General features: G+C 37.6%; 1 pseudogene; it reads left to right on the top strand.

Annotated features, from left to right (window-relative positions):
* The first annotated feature begins 221 nt into the window (after positions 1-221).
* LOC107701460 (transcription initiation factor TFIID subunit 4-like) lies at positions 222-13557 on the top strand (annotated as a pseudogene).
* Positions 13558-14318: the final 761 nt, after the last annotated feature.

The raw sequence follows: 14318 nt of genomic DNA, 5'->3' as shown, positions 1-14318 counted from the left end.
TTCAACCGGTTCACTAAGAAGAACCGGTTAAATCGAACGATTCGTTCGCGAACCGGACATCACTACTGACTTGGCGAAAGCTGTATATCCGTCATGTCGCCCGCGTATTTGTACATATAAATTTGATTATTCTACCAAATAGATGGAAAAACATGTCAAGGTTATCCTCTCTACCAAATTATTCAATCTGTGTTTAATACATCGAAAAAGTAGACTAAATAATATCAGAAACATCGGGTTCAGATAAATTAGACAGTGATCAGTCTCGTGCGCCAACAGAGAACGGAGAAAACAACAACGACGCGCAAACAAGCAACACTGAGGATCCAGTGGACACTTCATTAGACAAGAAAAGAGAAACGTCAGACTCGAACGCTAATGTTAACACCTCTGAAAACAGCAAACCAGATTTAGCTTCCCCTAATGGGGAAGGAGAACAGCCAAAACCGAAGGCAGAGGCAGATTCATCAAACTCTGCTAGTCAGCGTCCTGTAACAGTCATGAGTTCCAGTTCAGCCTCATCTGAACCTGCTCCAAAGATCATAGCAGGCCCTGCACAGATCAGATCCACCACACCAGTGCTCGTAGGAGCCAGGGTGGTGACGTCTAATGTTCAGGGAGCAGGGGTCACCAGTTTGGCACTGGTTCCTCAGCCTGGAAGGGTCTCTGTAAGCTCCGTGGCCATAAGCCAGCCCAGGGGTCACCACACTGACCACGGCCAAAGGGGCAGTCGTGACATTGCCAAGGATTTCCACCCCATCACAAAGTGTACCAATGAAACGCACACCTCAGACCATGCCACTGCAGCTGCCTGCCAACTTCCAGGTCCCACAAGGTGAGTTTTACGGGTGGATTCAGGATCCACTTTTTAATTTCTTGGTCTGTTAGTGTATTCGAACTGTAATACTCTACTTAACAATCAAGCCTACTTATCAGTCTTGGCGATGTCTTACACTCTCTCCCCTGCCTCTGAAGGAATGCAGTTAATCCACAGTGACAGCGGGCAGTTGATGTTGATCTCTCAGCAGGCTCTGGCCCAGGCACAGGCTCAAGGAATGCTGCCAAAACCAGCTAGTGCCAATGCCTCTGCTATAGTTAGACCCCCATCCTCACAGGTGTGTTATTTTGGTCACTTATTTTTAATGCTGGGAATATAAACAAAGATCCAGTGAGATAAATATGGTTTTCAGACTATGGTCTTTGGATCACCAGGGGGACAAAATGGGGTCCGTGGACAATTTTCTTGTTTATGCATGAGCAGTTATGCCTTTTTCTTTTTCTTTTTTTCAGGTTTTATGTATGATTATCTTTCATTATGAAAAGCGTCATACAAATACTTTTGAATTAATTTAAAATTAATATATTATAATTCACATTTTATATTTTGAATATTAGCATTTATCTTAAAAAATAATATTTTAATATTAATACAATTATATTTTAATTTAATTGTGTCTACAAACACATATTTAATACAAAATAAATATTTTTTAGATAACATTTAAATTTAATATGGTTGTATAAGAAGTATTGGAGCTTGTATAAAAAACTTTTTATCTCACAATTCAGACTGATTATTCATACTCAGAACTCCGAGAAATAATGTCAGAATTTGTGAGATATATTAAAATTTAAATTGTGAGGGAAAAAGTCAGAATTGTGAGATATAAACCTGCAATTGAGAGAAAAAACTCAATTGCGTGATGATAAGCAGCAATTACTTTTTTTAATTTGTGGCAGATACAAAATAATTGTGAGATGTAAAGTCATCTCTTTTTTTCTGAGAAAAAAAGTCACAACTTTGAAAAGTGAAATGAGAAAAAAAAGTCAGAATTGCAAGATTCGTAATTGACCTATCGGTAAGCCCCGCCCCCCTTAGTTACTGTTGCGAACTCGGACAAACAAACGGAGCTGCTCACTCTTACAATGACAGCTGTCAGTGTGAAAACTTAGTTATATATATATATATATATATATATATATAAGCTCGATACCATAGAGCCCCCCCACATAACAAATCCCAATTTATCCCCTGGTTGTCCCTTTATCTTTTTGATAAATTTTGGACACAGAAGGACCACCATTCAAGTGGGACTTAAATATGCCATGGAGGGATATATAAAAGATTATAAAATAAATATTGTGGGTATTAATTTGTCAGCGTCAGCTACTACCAATATTAAACTTAACCCCACTACAGGGACTGCCGTTCAGAAACCACCCACCGCTACAGGGACTGCTATTTTCATGCCATCATGTACAACAGGAGCTACCATTATTAAACCAGCCGGTGTTATAGGGACAGCCATCAGAAAGCCCAGCTCTACCATGGAGCCTGTTATCAAAGCCAGTCAAATGACTCCAAACAGCAGCACACCGGGGACCTTTAACCAGAGGACTAATTCTGTCACTGCAACTACCATAATTAATACCTCTGCTGTAAAGGTATTACTCACTTTGGCTGCATCAATTATTGATCCAAACAACAAAACAAAAAAATGATTCATACTCTGACTTCAGGGAAAGATGTTGACTGAAATGCATTTATAGCTTTCCTTCAGTGATTTAAATAGAAATATAGGTCAGTCTGTGTTGCTTTCATCTACCTAATCATGTCTATGCGTTTCATTTTCTCTGCAGTCTGTGGGCAAAGGTGCTCTCTCCACCCAGGGTAATGCCCCACGTATGGTGTCTCCTAATGTACAGACCAGATCCAGCACAAACACAATATCAACCCCAGTCACTGTTACAACTGTAAGTTCGTGTTACAAGTTATGTGTGTAGGGTTACACTAATATTAACCCTGGAAAGCCTGACTTATGATATAAAAATCAGAAAAGAAGCTTTTTTTTTTTAACGGAAACTTTAGACAAAATATTTTTTTTTTTTAATCTTAAAACAAAACAAAAAATTATTTTTTGTTGTGTCATATATTGTACACCAGGCTTTTATGGCTCATATAGTATGATATATGAGAATATGGAGCTTGCTGATATTCATATGGCCAACAAGTAGGATGAAATTCTGATTGCTTGTAATGTAAATCCATGAGATTTTTATAACAATATAGCAGACTCCTTGCAGAAAATGCATATAAATAACAGTTGTCACTCAATATCTCCCATTAATATGTCTTTGTTAGATGATATTTAAATGCTCGTTTTTTTTATCAAAACACTTTAGTTTTAAGCATGGGGCAGAACATTTAGTACAGTGCAATACATTGGTGATTGAGAAAAGAACGAATAAAGGTTAATCAAAAGCCTGATGTAACATATGTGATACTCACATGGCAAAAAAATTGATGTACGGATAATCAAATAAACCTAAGTTGCTTCAGTCAAGTCAGTGTTCATCTAGAAACATTACTAACAATATTCAAGTTATTATTCCTCCATTTACTTTATGAAAAGTAGGGATAAAATTTGGCCAATACGTAAAAGCAGATAATTATTTGATGTTATGTCCGATAAATGGCAGATATTAAAATTTTGCACTTTTTTTGTCTAAATAATCTAAAAATAAAACACAAAAAAATGTAATCAGTTGTTATAAATGCTACAAGTGAATTAAGGCATCACAACTTGTATGTACAGTATGAAAAATGTATATTTGCTAAAATTGTAACTTTTTTTTTTTTTTTTTAAGTTGTGTTTTTAAAGATTAATTGAACATTAATTGAACATTATCTAAAAGTACATTTTGATGTTTAAAATGAAATATCCAATATCAGTCAATACCAATATTTTTAAATATTTGTAATATGTGCATCATAAAACTGATAATGTTTAATTTTCTTTATCATCAGGAGACCTTGGAGAATGTGAAGAAATGTAAAAACTTTCTGGTCACTCTTATGAAGCTAGCATCGAGTGGCACTCGCTAGGCCAACATGGCTCAGAATGTCAGAGCTCAATATCAATATATCACAATACAGAAAGGGCATTTGTTTTCTTCTCTACATGTAGGATGGGAAACTAGAGGCAGAAGAGTTTACTGAAAAACTCTACATGGAGCTCAAATCATCCCCTCAACCATATCTAGTGCCTTTCCTGAAGGTGAATGCAGTTTCTTCACTTGAAAAACTCATTTAGATATTATCAGCAACTTCACCAAAGTCATATGGGTATATGTGAGGGTACTGACCTCATTTTTGACCTGATTTTAAGATGAAATCTATTATCAGAGCTTCATAGCTCATGTATGACATATAACCAGAGATGCTGATGTATTAATTCTTTCAGAGGAGCCTGCCAGCTGTCCGTCAGCTCACCACAAACTCTCAGCTCTTCATTCAGCAGTGCGACCAACTCAAGCCCTCAGATTCAGCATCAACCAAGGCCGCAAACCACATATCCACTGCTTCCATCAGCTCCTCCCTCAAGCCCAACCAGCCAACCAGAACGGCTCAGCTGGTAAACCCCGGCCCATTTTTAGTCCCGGGAATGTAATTCATCTTGATGATTTCAGGGGTTTGCCTATATGAAACAACGGAAGAGTAATCTGATAATAAGGAAAACAAATGATCATTCAGTGTTCGTGTTTTCAACATGGAAACAAACCTGGATGTGCATCGTTTTAATGTTAATCTGCAGGTATGATTTCTTTATCAATAGTTATAGTAGTGAACCGTATGGTGTCTGGAATTCAGGTATGTGTGTTTGGGGATCCTGAATACACCGTTTTGATGTTTTATGTAATAGTAGACTCAGTAGATTGTGTGTTTGTGTGAGAGTGAAACCTCTAATTTCACACTGCCTCCGTCCCAGCACACTGGTTCATTTTTATGACAGCCTCTCTTCACTTTGTCTTCATTTCCTGGTTAACTCACCACCGCCCACGGTGTACAGGCTAATTCACTTAAAACCACCAGTATCCCACAAGCCCAAGCAGAGCCAAATTAGTTTTACACTAGAGACAAAGATGCATGAGTCTTACCCCATTTCTTACCAGGAATGACATGTTATCATATTCAAATAATGTCATGATTTGTTTTTCTGTAATCTAATATCACCATTTTATTGGACGTCTTGATGGATTTCCACTGAAATACAGAAGCTCATTTCCCATATACCTGAATAGACTTTAGAGGTTTTGATTACTTCAGAATCAGAAAGTGCTCTGAGGGTTTGCAGAAAGTGCTCCTGTCTAAAATGGTTTCTACAATGTCCTCGAGGTGGACTAAACACAGCATACCTTCTATGAATATTTTCATATGCATAATTTTTGTATCTTTGCTGTATTATTACTGTATATGTAAATTGCTGTACATTTATTTAGGAATGCTTTCTTCTTATTGATTTTGTTTTTACTTTGTCAGGTGATCCAGTAACCTAAAGGAGTAATCGTCAAACAGTCTTTGACATTAGCTCAGGCAGGCTTACCTGCACAGAGCCAAACTCAACCTAAACAGATGCTCGTTCAAACCAACACTCACCCAGCAGGTATAAGCTGTAGTATTACCATTCAAAAGTTTGAAGTCAGTACAATGTTTTTGAAATAAGTCCCTTATGCTCATCATGGCTGTGTTTATTTGATCAAAAATGCTGTTAAAACAGTTCCAGGTCCTGTCTAAAGTTCCATTAGCGTCTGACAACTGAATATGCTGGAGTTTTTTTTGGGGGGGGGTTCTTTAAACCCTCTCAAGCAATTTGTGCTGATGTAGGTGCTGTGATCCTTGGTGAGTCTTTGTCAATTCAAACTATCCTCCTCACCGTGCATTAGGATAATATAGGCACATTTCTTCTTCCAGGCAGAGTCATAACATCTGCAGTTAAGTGGAATGTCTTAATTATTGCCCTGATGGTGGAAATTGGAATTTTCAATGCTTAAGCTATTTTCTCACAGCCACTTTCTATTTTGTTAAGTTCAACCATTTTTTTTATTTAAGTCATGGCTGGACATTTACATGTAACATTTGGGAATGGGAATATACTACATACTTTATTCATAAAAAATTGTAGGGGAGCTAATAATGGCCAACACGTATTGGTGGAAAAACATTTATTTTATAATGTGATTTTTCCCCCACTTTCAATTGTTTTACCCCAATGAAAGGTTAGATTTTTTTTTATTTTTTTTTTTAGAATTTGTCATAGCCTTCTTTGCTCATATTTACCAAGGGGTCATATAATTCTAATTATATATATATGGATTACATGAACGTCGTTTTGATTAAAGCTCAATACACTGAAAGATTAGATGATCTTTTATTACTTTTGTGAGTCTTTCACCTCCAAGTGTCCCAATTTATTTTGAGCTGATAAAAATATCTGTATTTTTATTCTGTCCCCACAGGTGCTGTTGTGCGGCTGTCCAACCTTCAGGCGTTTAAAACACACTTTTTCCAGCCGCCCCTTCCAGTGCATGCACACGGCTTCAAGGACAGCACCTCGGGCTCTTTCCGGTAATAGCTCTGACTTGCGGACATTCCCTGCTGCACAGCAGGTGAATGTGCTTATTGGTTCTTTATAGGATGAATGTGAATAGAAGGCAGTCGATGTCGCTATAGATTAAGATTTCTAGATGAGCTATACCATTAGCGTATTCATTTTTAGACAAAATTGAAATCTTATCCTTTTGTGTTCTTGACAGACTTTAATTTAAAGATGACGATGACATTAATGATGTGGCCTCCATGGCCGACGTGAATCTGAGTGAGGAGAACGCTCGTATTTTGGCCTCTGGCTCCGAGCTTGTGGGATCAGTGATCCGCTCCTGTCAAGAGGAGCCCTTTTTATTCCCATCAGCCCTTCAGTCACGATTGCTGCAGATCGGTAACTTCACCCAACCCATTTAATTACTTTCTCCAATTACACATATGTGTTGTCACAATATATTTTTCATTATTATTTATTTATTATAGAAGACAGAATAACAAAATTAATTTGCTCTTGGCCGTTATGACAATCAGCGTCTTGCTGACTTTGAGTTGAGCATGAGATTAATAATAATAAACAATTAGGCATTTTTCAGGTACATAATACAGTGTCTCCTTCAATTGTAATTGCTTTGTAAATACACATTAGGTCGCATCAAATAGTACTAGTTTATATATCAAATATGATATTGCCACTGACCCTAAACCTGTTTGTTGTTTTTTTTTTTGGCTGGTTTTAGAGGGGTTTTCAATATTTTTCAGCTGGTCAGCCTTGGGGAAAAGCTTGCCGACCAGCTAAACCAACTGAGCACCTGCTTGTCCAATCTGACAGAGTAGCTGAAGCCCATATTAAATCAGCTAAGACTAGCTTAAACCCGCTAAAACACCAAACCAGCTGTTTGCAAAAAGCAAAAAACAGAACTTTGAAAGTAAAACAAACGCCATGCAGCGCACTTCCAATTTGGAGGAAAGAGTGTCTAAAGGTGAGAAAATGTAACACAAAGTCTTAACCAATTACTTCTCATGTACCGTAATTAGTAACTTTTTAATTAGTAACTCAATATTGCAAAATGTTTTAAAACTAACATTTTGGAACGCTGTATTCCTCCATGTTTCACTGTCCTCAGCTATAGCATTAACTGCTTTTTTTGTACATCAGTGTATCTTTACTCAAAGTGATATTGCATTTCCCTCCATCCTGTCTGTGTGTGTTTTTTGGGGGGGCATATGTTGCGCTGTGTTGTGACACACGAGTGCAGTCTCTGTCTTTGATCAGTGGTATCTCTGATGAGCCTGTTCTGCTTAATCAGTATGCTAATGACTGCCGAGCTGCGCAAAGTTGCCAGAGTGGCAGGAATCCACTCTGCTGCACTGATCAAAAAAGCGTCGGAACAAGCGAGAGAAAGGACAACAGAGGCGGAGGGAGGGAGAGAGGGAGATAGCCAGGAGGTAGGGGGAGTCGTGTGGAGGAGGAGACGAAAAGAGAGAATGTGGAAATGAAAGAGACAGACTTAGCCTCGCAGGAACTCAGTCCGCATCAGCAGAAAGGGCAAAAATGAGATGGAATTGGAGTGTTTGCAGATGTCTGTCTATTCGGCAAGCGTAACAGACCAACAGGAACAAAGCATGTCTGACATTATGGAAATGTGAATACAATATAAACAGCAGAGGAAAACGACAAAATAGCTGGATTCCAGCTCGATGAAGACATTTGCCTCTAATTCTACACAATCTCCATTTCTGTCAGGCAGTAAATAGGTCTGTACAAATGCTGAATTAGAGGAGGATTCATGTGATTCCTGAAGAACTCCCTGTGATAATCAGGCATACATGCAATCTGTGCCCACAGAACTTTAATGTGCCATTCACAAAGTTGTTTCCCATGTTGCACATCTGACATGTTAATACATTTAAGCTAATTTGATTGTGTTCAGCTACAAATAAGAGTGAATTATCTCAACTCCATTTAACATTTTACCACAGCACATTTTCCCCCCTAAAAAAATTGCGACTCTCCCAAAAATTAGGTTCTGTTGGCATTTCTCATATCGAATGAGAATATTTTAGATACAGTCCTGAATTCTATAAACGATTCCATTTGGATTTGTGAAAATTCTTATTCACCGGTTCATCTTTATACTTTCTGTGTGATTCTGGATTGATCCACAAGAGTTCCGAATTTTAAATTATTAATGAAACTTGTCATTGATAACATTCAGATTAAGTCAGTCAGTAGAATGAGTGCTTCTAACATGTTAGAACTACAACTTAGACGTGCGATTGTGTGTGCATAGGTGGATCTTTGAGTATCACAGAGGTCTGTCCTCCTGCTGTTCTTGAATTGCTCTCTCTGGTGACACAAGAGAGGCATCAAGACCTGCTGGAGAAGATAACCATTGTGGCACAACATCCACAGATCTCTTATAAGGTAAACTTACCTAAAAAAAAAAACAGTAGACAAAGTAATTGAGAAAATAAAAAACTTTCATAATTTCTTATTAAAGCTTGTTTCTTAATAAAAATTTTGACCCACTTAGTATAAAGTGTTTTAAACTACTGTGTACTCAGATTTCAATTAATATTTGATACCGTGCACTTATTGAAAATAATTATTTAAAATTACCTTCCTGTAAATATAACGTTAATTAATTTTTGTAGTTCCATCTGTAATTACCCTATTAACCCTACCTCTATGACTGAAATCTACTCATAATTCCAAACCTGTCTCTAACCTTAACCGTATCCCACCTGAATAGCAGCAATTTATAAAAAGTTTGAAGTCTTTTGCAATTCAACATGAACTCAATAGGTACACTGTACCTAAAAAAAAATACATTTTTGACATAAGTACATAGTAGCTAAAGATACCTAATGTAAAGTGGGACCAAAAATTTGGGTTCAGAGAAGATGCCATGAAATCAGAATTGATCCTTATCATGCAGCATTGATCAGTACACTTTGATATCATATCAGTCTTCCCAGAACAACTACAGAGTTGTTAGATGCTGTTAAAAAAAAAAAGCCAAGTATTACCTATTTTGATGATGCAGAGTTCAAAATTTTCAATAAAAACTTTCCATAATGAACAGTTGTTGTTTTTTCCCCAGAAAATAAGAATTTTACGTTACATATTTGTCAGCTTTAATGTACTTAGCAAAATAACAAAAGTAGTCAAAACTTTCATAAGTATATTCAAAATGTATCATTTAAATTTTCATACATTTGAAAATTGTCTGAGAATTGAACAAATAGTTGTAACCTGTCTCAGAGGAAGATAGGAATCATGTTTTTGTGGGGGGGGTTGATTAGGGGATAATAAAAGACTTCACCTTAGAAATGGTTGTGGAAAGAAAAAATGCTACGAAATGCACAAAGTGTGACATGCTATTTTTGGAATCAGCACCACAAAATGGTCAAATATCTACGCTATGGCTGGGTCTTAATATGCATGCTTCCCTGTTATGTGGTAGACAAAGAACAGTATGTAAAATGATGACCTACCTCCACAGAGATTCTGAAGTGCACATCAAATGGACACTTAACCATCCCATGAGGCCATGGGAGAGGAATTGTGAATGACATTGAAGCAACACAACTGATAACACAAGTCACATGACAGTAACAACATGACAATGTTGTGCATCCAGATAAAATTCATATAACACACATTCATACTACATAGAACATACTTTAACGGTTGCAAAGTACTTACTCAAAAGAAGTACCAACTCAGAGAATGTATGTGATTTTGGATGCAGTTATTGTTTTAGGCAACTATTGTTTTTCCTGCAATTACACTGCAATATGGATGCAAAATGGGTAGTTTCATGTTGACTTGTATAAACCGATGTGAACAACAGTTTCAAATTTTGTGTCTTGTTGGATGCTAATGTTTTCTGTGGTGTGTGTTTCTTGTGGTGAGGATGATTGGCGCTACAGTCAGACCAATGATATTCACTGTCAGCTGAAGTTCCTGGAGCAACTGGAAAGACTGGAGAAACAGAGGAGGGAGGAAGAGGAGCGAGAAGCACTGCTCCGCATTGCCCGGGTAACTAGCAGACACAACAAAAGAGGAAAAAAACACCAGGAATCAGTCTCCATTTAAAATGTACTGTTTTTTTCCCCCTCTATTTGCGTGTAGAGTCGCGCTAACAGTGAAGACTCAGAGCAACAGCATCTGAAACAGCGAGCCAAAGAGGTAGAAGGGATTTCTGTGTGTTGGTGTTAATAAAAATACATGCATCCCTCCTCCAAAACCTGTTTTTCATTCCTTCTGCTCCTTTGTATAGCAATGAGGACGATCAATACTCTTCATAAAGTCCCTTTTGTGCCCCACATAGACAAATCCACACACATACATACACATACCCTGGAGACAAGGCTTTCTAATTGGGGGCTCATTTTAATTGAGTCTAATATTGGGTCTGGAATTGAAGCCTGCGGCTAAACAGAGAACAGAATGTAATGAAAGCCCTCTGGATGAGTTGTGTGTCTGTTTACAAGGTAACGCTCATCTAGTCATGTGTTAGAGAGCACGTAACATGTTTGTGTTTTTGCACAGGCCTCCGACTTGGGTTCTTTGTCATAGTCTATCGGTAAAATCAATAGTGCTAAAATAAAAAATTCATCACCAATGACAGCTTTCCGTTTTTTTTTTTTACAAACATTCCACGTGGATTTGGGTGAGCCAATGGAAATATTGATTTTATTTTTGAGTGCCTGTCAAATAGGGCAGCACGATATATCGTTTCAGCATCGATATCACGATGTGCGCATTCGCGATAGTCACATCGCAGGATGTGCGATGTTTAGTATACTGATCGTTATATTTATACTGATCGTTTTCTTTGCTCACACACAGACACCTTGTCTACACCGGACGCGACAGCTGTACAGAGATACTCATTTTTAAATGAATTTAGTAGCAGAACTACTGCACGCGATTTTCAGTGCTGGAAATCCATTTATCCTTTGTTGAAACTTCTGGGTCGTCGTGGAAAGCGCAGGTCACGGTTGCTTAGCAACGCTTTCCACGCGTTTTTAGGCGCGCCATGTGAACGGCCCCAACGTCTTTCTACACTGGACTCGACAAAGCGACATTTGCAAATCATTTGAACTTTGTGTCAGTACGTCATAAGTAGAACGAGGCATCAGTTTACTGTCTGGTTTCTGTCGAGTCGCGCTGCATCCAATGTAGACAGCATCACTGATTATAATGGGTTCTATTATAGTATACAGTCTATGGTCGCACCGCGCTGCTCATGTCCGATGTAGACACGGTGACTGGGAACAAGGGAAAGGGAACACCGAATTCTGTTCACGTCCAGGTCTATTTGTGCCTGAAATGACACATACGCGCGAAATGATGTCAAAATGTATGTCTCTGCAAGTATCCTTGTAAACACAGTTGATTATGGCTTAGGTGAAGGTAAACAACTGAGAAAGAAAATGGATGTGTAACAGTATATTGGTTCACAGCAGTTTAATGTTCCTGCTTTCTGTCATGAATGTTAATTAAACAACAAAACATAGAGAACACAAAGAGAAAAACACTTTAAGCTTTAACACAGATTTATTAGATTTAATTTATACAGTGAAGACTATGCATTGTTATTTTACATTTGATTATTCAATTTCTGTACCTGAATACTGTTAGACTTACCTGAAAAATATAAAGCACTGTTTAGTTAATTTGTATCTTTGTTCTATTATATTGATCTATGCTTGTAATTTGTTTATTTTCTATGCTGATTTACTCACCTACAAAATCACCCCAATCATTGATTTTTTCCCCCAAATAGAGCTATTCAAGTCATCTAGTGATTTTTTTTTTTATATCGCAGAAAAACAAAATATCGCAATGTGAGTTTTTTCCAATAGCATGCAGCCCTACTGTCAAACACACATTCTCTCTTTTTTGCCCTTGTTTAGATGCAGCAGTTGGACTTGGCACAGATGGAGCACAGAGATGCAAATTTGGCAGCGCTGGCAGCCCCGGGGCCACGTAAGAGGAAACCTCTGGAGGCTCCCGGCTCAGGGGCCAACCAGGTACCTGCACATGTCCATACAGTCGCCTCTGTTGTGAGTTATCCTGTGTACTGTCTTAATACTTCATTCTGTGCAGATGTGCAGGAAATGTTTACATATGTGTTCAAAATCAATCACATATATAAACAGTCTGGAGTACAGAGCATTTGGTCATTTTTAAATTTCTGGCTGTGTTTAGACAAGCTGTTTTTTTTTTATTAAGTACATGTGTAAGTCTTCTTGTGTGGCTGTATGAAATTGCACATTTGCTCTTATGTCACTTAAATATTAGTAAACTCCTTTAGAAAGGGAATTGGTATATTGTGATTCATTTCATGATTTGAGTTTTAAGGCCACCACTAACTGTCAACCAAGCTCATCAATCTCTTTGATTGACTTTTTTCATGCTATAAAATCAGTTGATACCCTGCTGTTCAAAGATTTTGGGTCGGTAAGATTGTTTTTGAAAGAAATTAGTACTTTTTATTCAGCAAAGATGACAGTAAAGACAATTATGCTGTTCTTTTGTAATTTGCTCATCAGAAATTCCTGAAAGAAAATGTATCGTTTCCACAAAAATATTAATCAGCACAACTGTTTTCAACATTGGTAATATTAAGAAATGTTAATATAAAAAATGCCAAATGAGCATATTAGAATGATTTCTGAAGGATCATGTGACACTGAAGCCTGGAGTAATGATGCTGAAAATTCAGCTTTGCCATCACAGGAATAAATTATATTTTAAAATATATTTCAATAGAAAACGGTTATTTTAAATTTTAATTATATTTTTGATAAAATAAATGCAGTATTGGTGAGTGTAAGGGACTTCTTTCAAAAAGATACAGTACTAGGGACCACTTAGGCCTATATAAAAGCATCCAAAAAGCAGCATGTCATGGGACCTTTAAAAAATCTTACCTACCGACACCAATGTTTGATGGTAATTGTTTATGCCTAAAGGGAAGGAAATAACTCTATATGTAATATACCGTGTCTTATTGTTAGTGATTTTACAAAATACATGAGAAAAAAGGACAAGGAAAGACTGAACAGAAGACCTGAGGATTTTATCTTAGTCTAGTTTAATTAGTTTTTACATTTGTGAATTCCTTTTCCTTTAGGCAGTGAGGAATGCTAATAAGTGAAAAGATGGTTTTGAGTTTTTGTGCTTAAATTACACAGGCCTTTTAGAAGAAAAAAAACCGCCTCTGCCTAGGGGAGTTTAGTGTTTGCCTCGTTTGAGGTTGCATCTCTGTAGTAGAATAAGCATCTATATAAAGACCCAGTGCAGTTGGCAGGAAAAGAACAGAGGTTGAAGGTAGGGCACCGATCTGATACTCAGTATCGGTATCGGCTCCAATATTGCAATTTTCTGCCGGATCGGGGTATCAGTCAGAGAAACTGATCCAAATCCGATATTGTGCGTATACTATTCTGTGTTTGTTAAGCCTCACGAAAGGAACAAAAACATTATAAAGCACCATAAAGTTTTTGTGCACTATATTCCAAGTCTTCTGAAACCGTTCCATAGTTTAATGTGAGGCACAGATGAATATTAAAGTCATTAAACTCAAGTTTGCGTAAACTCTTCTCTCCGCTGCGGCGTTCTGTCATCCTCCATTCAGCGTTCAAACTGCAAGTCGCGTTCGGTTACGACATCAAGACGATTAACTCTCTAAGATGATTCAATATTCAAGATCAGTGTTTTGCATAAAAGGACTTTATCTTGCTGGAGTTTAGTGCTGTTTCTAAATCATGTTACTTTCTACGCATCCATATCTCTTCCCTTTGTGCTTTGAACTTTTCTATGCGGAGCACTAGCTGTGCCTGTGCGCTGTGACTCCATGTTGCTTCAAGCGCATCATTCTGCGCTCGGTAGCGCATAAAGCGCTTTGTGCCGCCATTT

Source organism: Sinocyclocheilus anshuiensis, unplaced genomic scaffold (genome assembly GCF_001515605.1).
Source record: "Sinocyclocheilus anshuiensis isolate Anshui unplaced genomic scaffold, SAMN03320099.WGS_v1.1 scaffold1051, whole genome shotgun sequence".
Classification (NCBI taxonomy): Eukaryota; Metazoa; Chordata; class Actinopteri; order Cypriniformes; family Cyprinidae; genus Sinocyclocheilus; species Sinocyclocheilus anshuiensis.
Note: the sequence above shows the minus strand (reverse complement) of the source record. Positions and strands in the feature narration are given on the sequence as shown.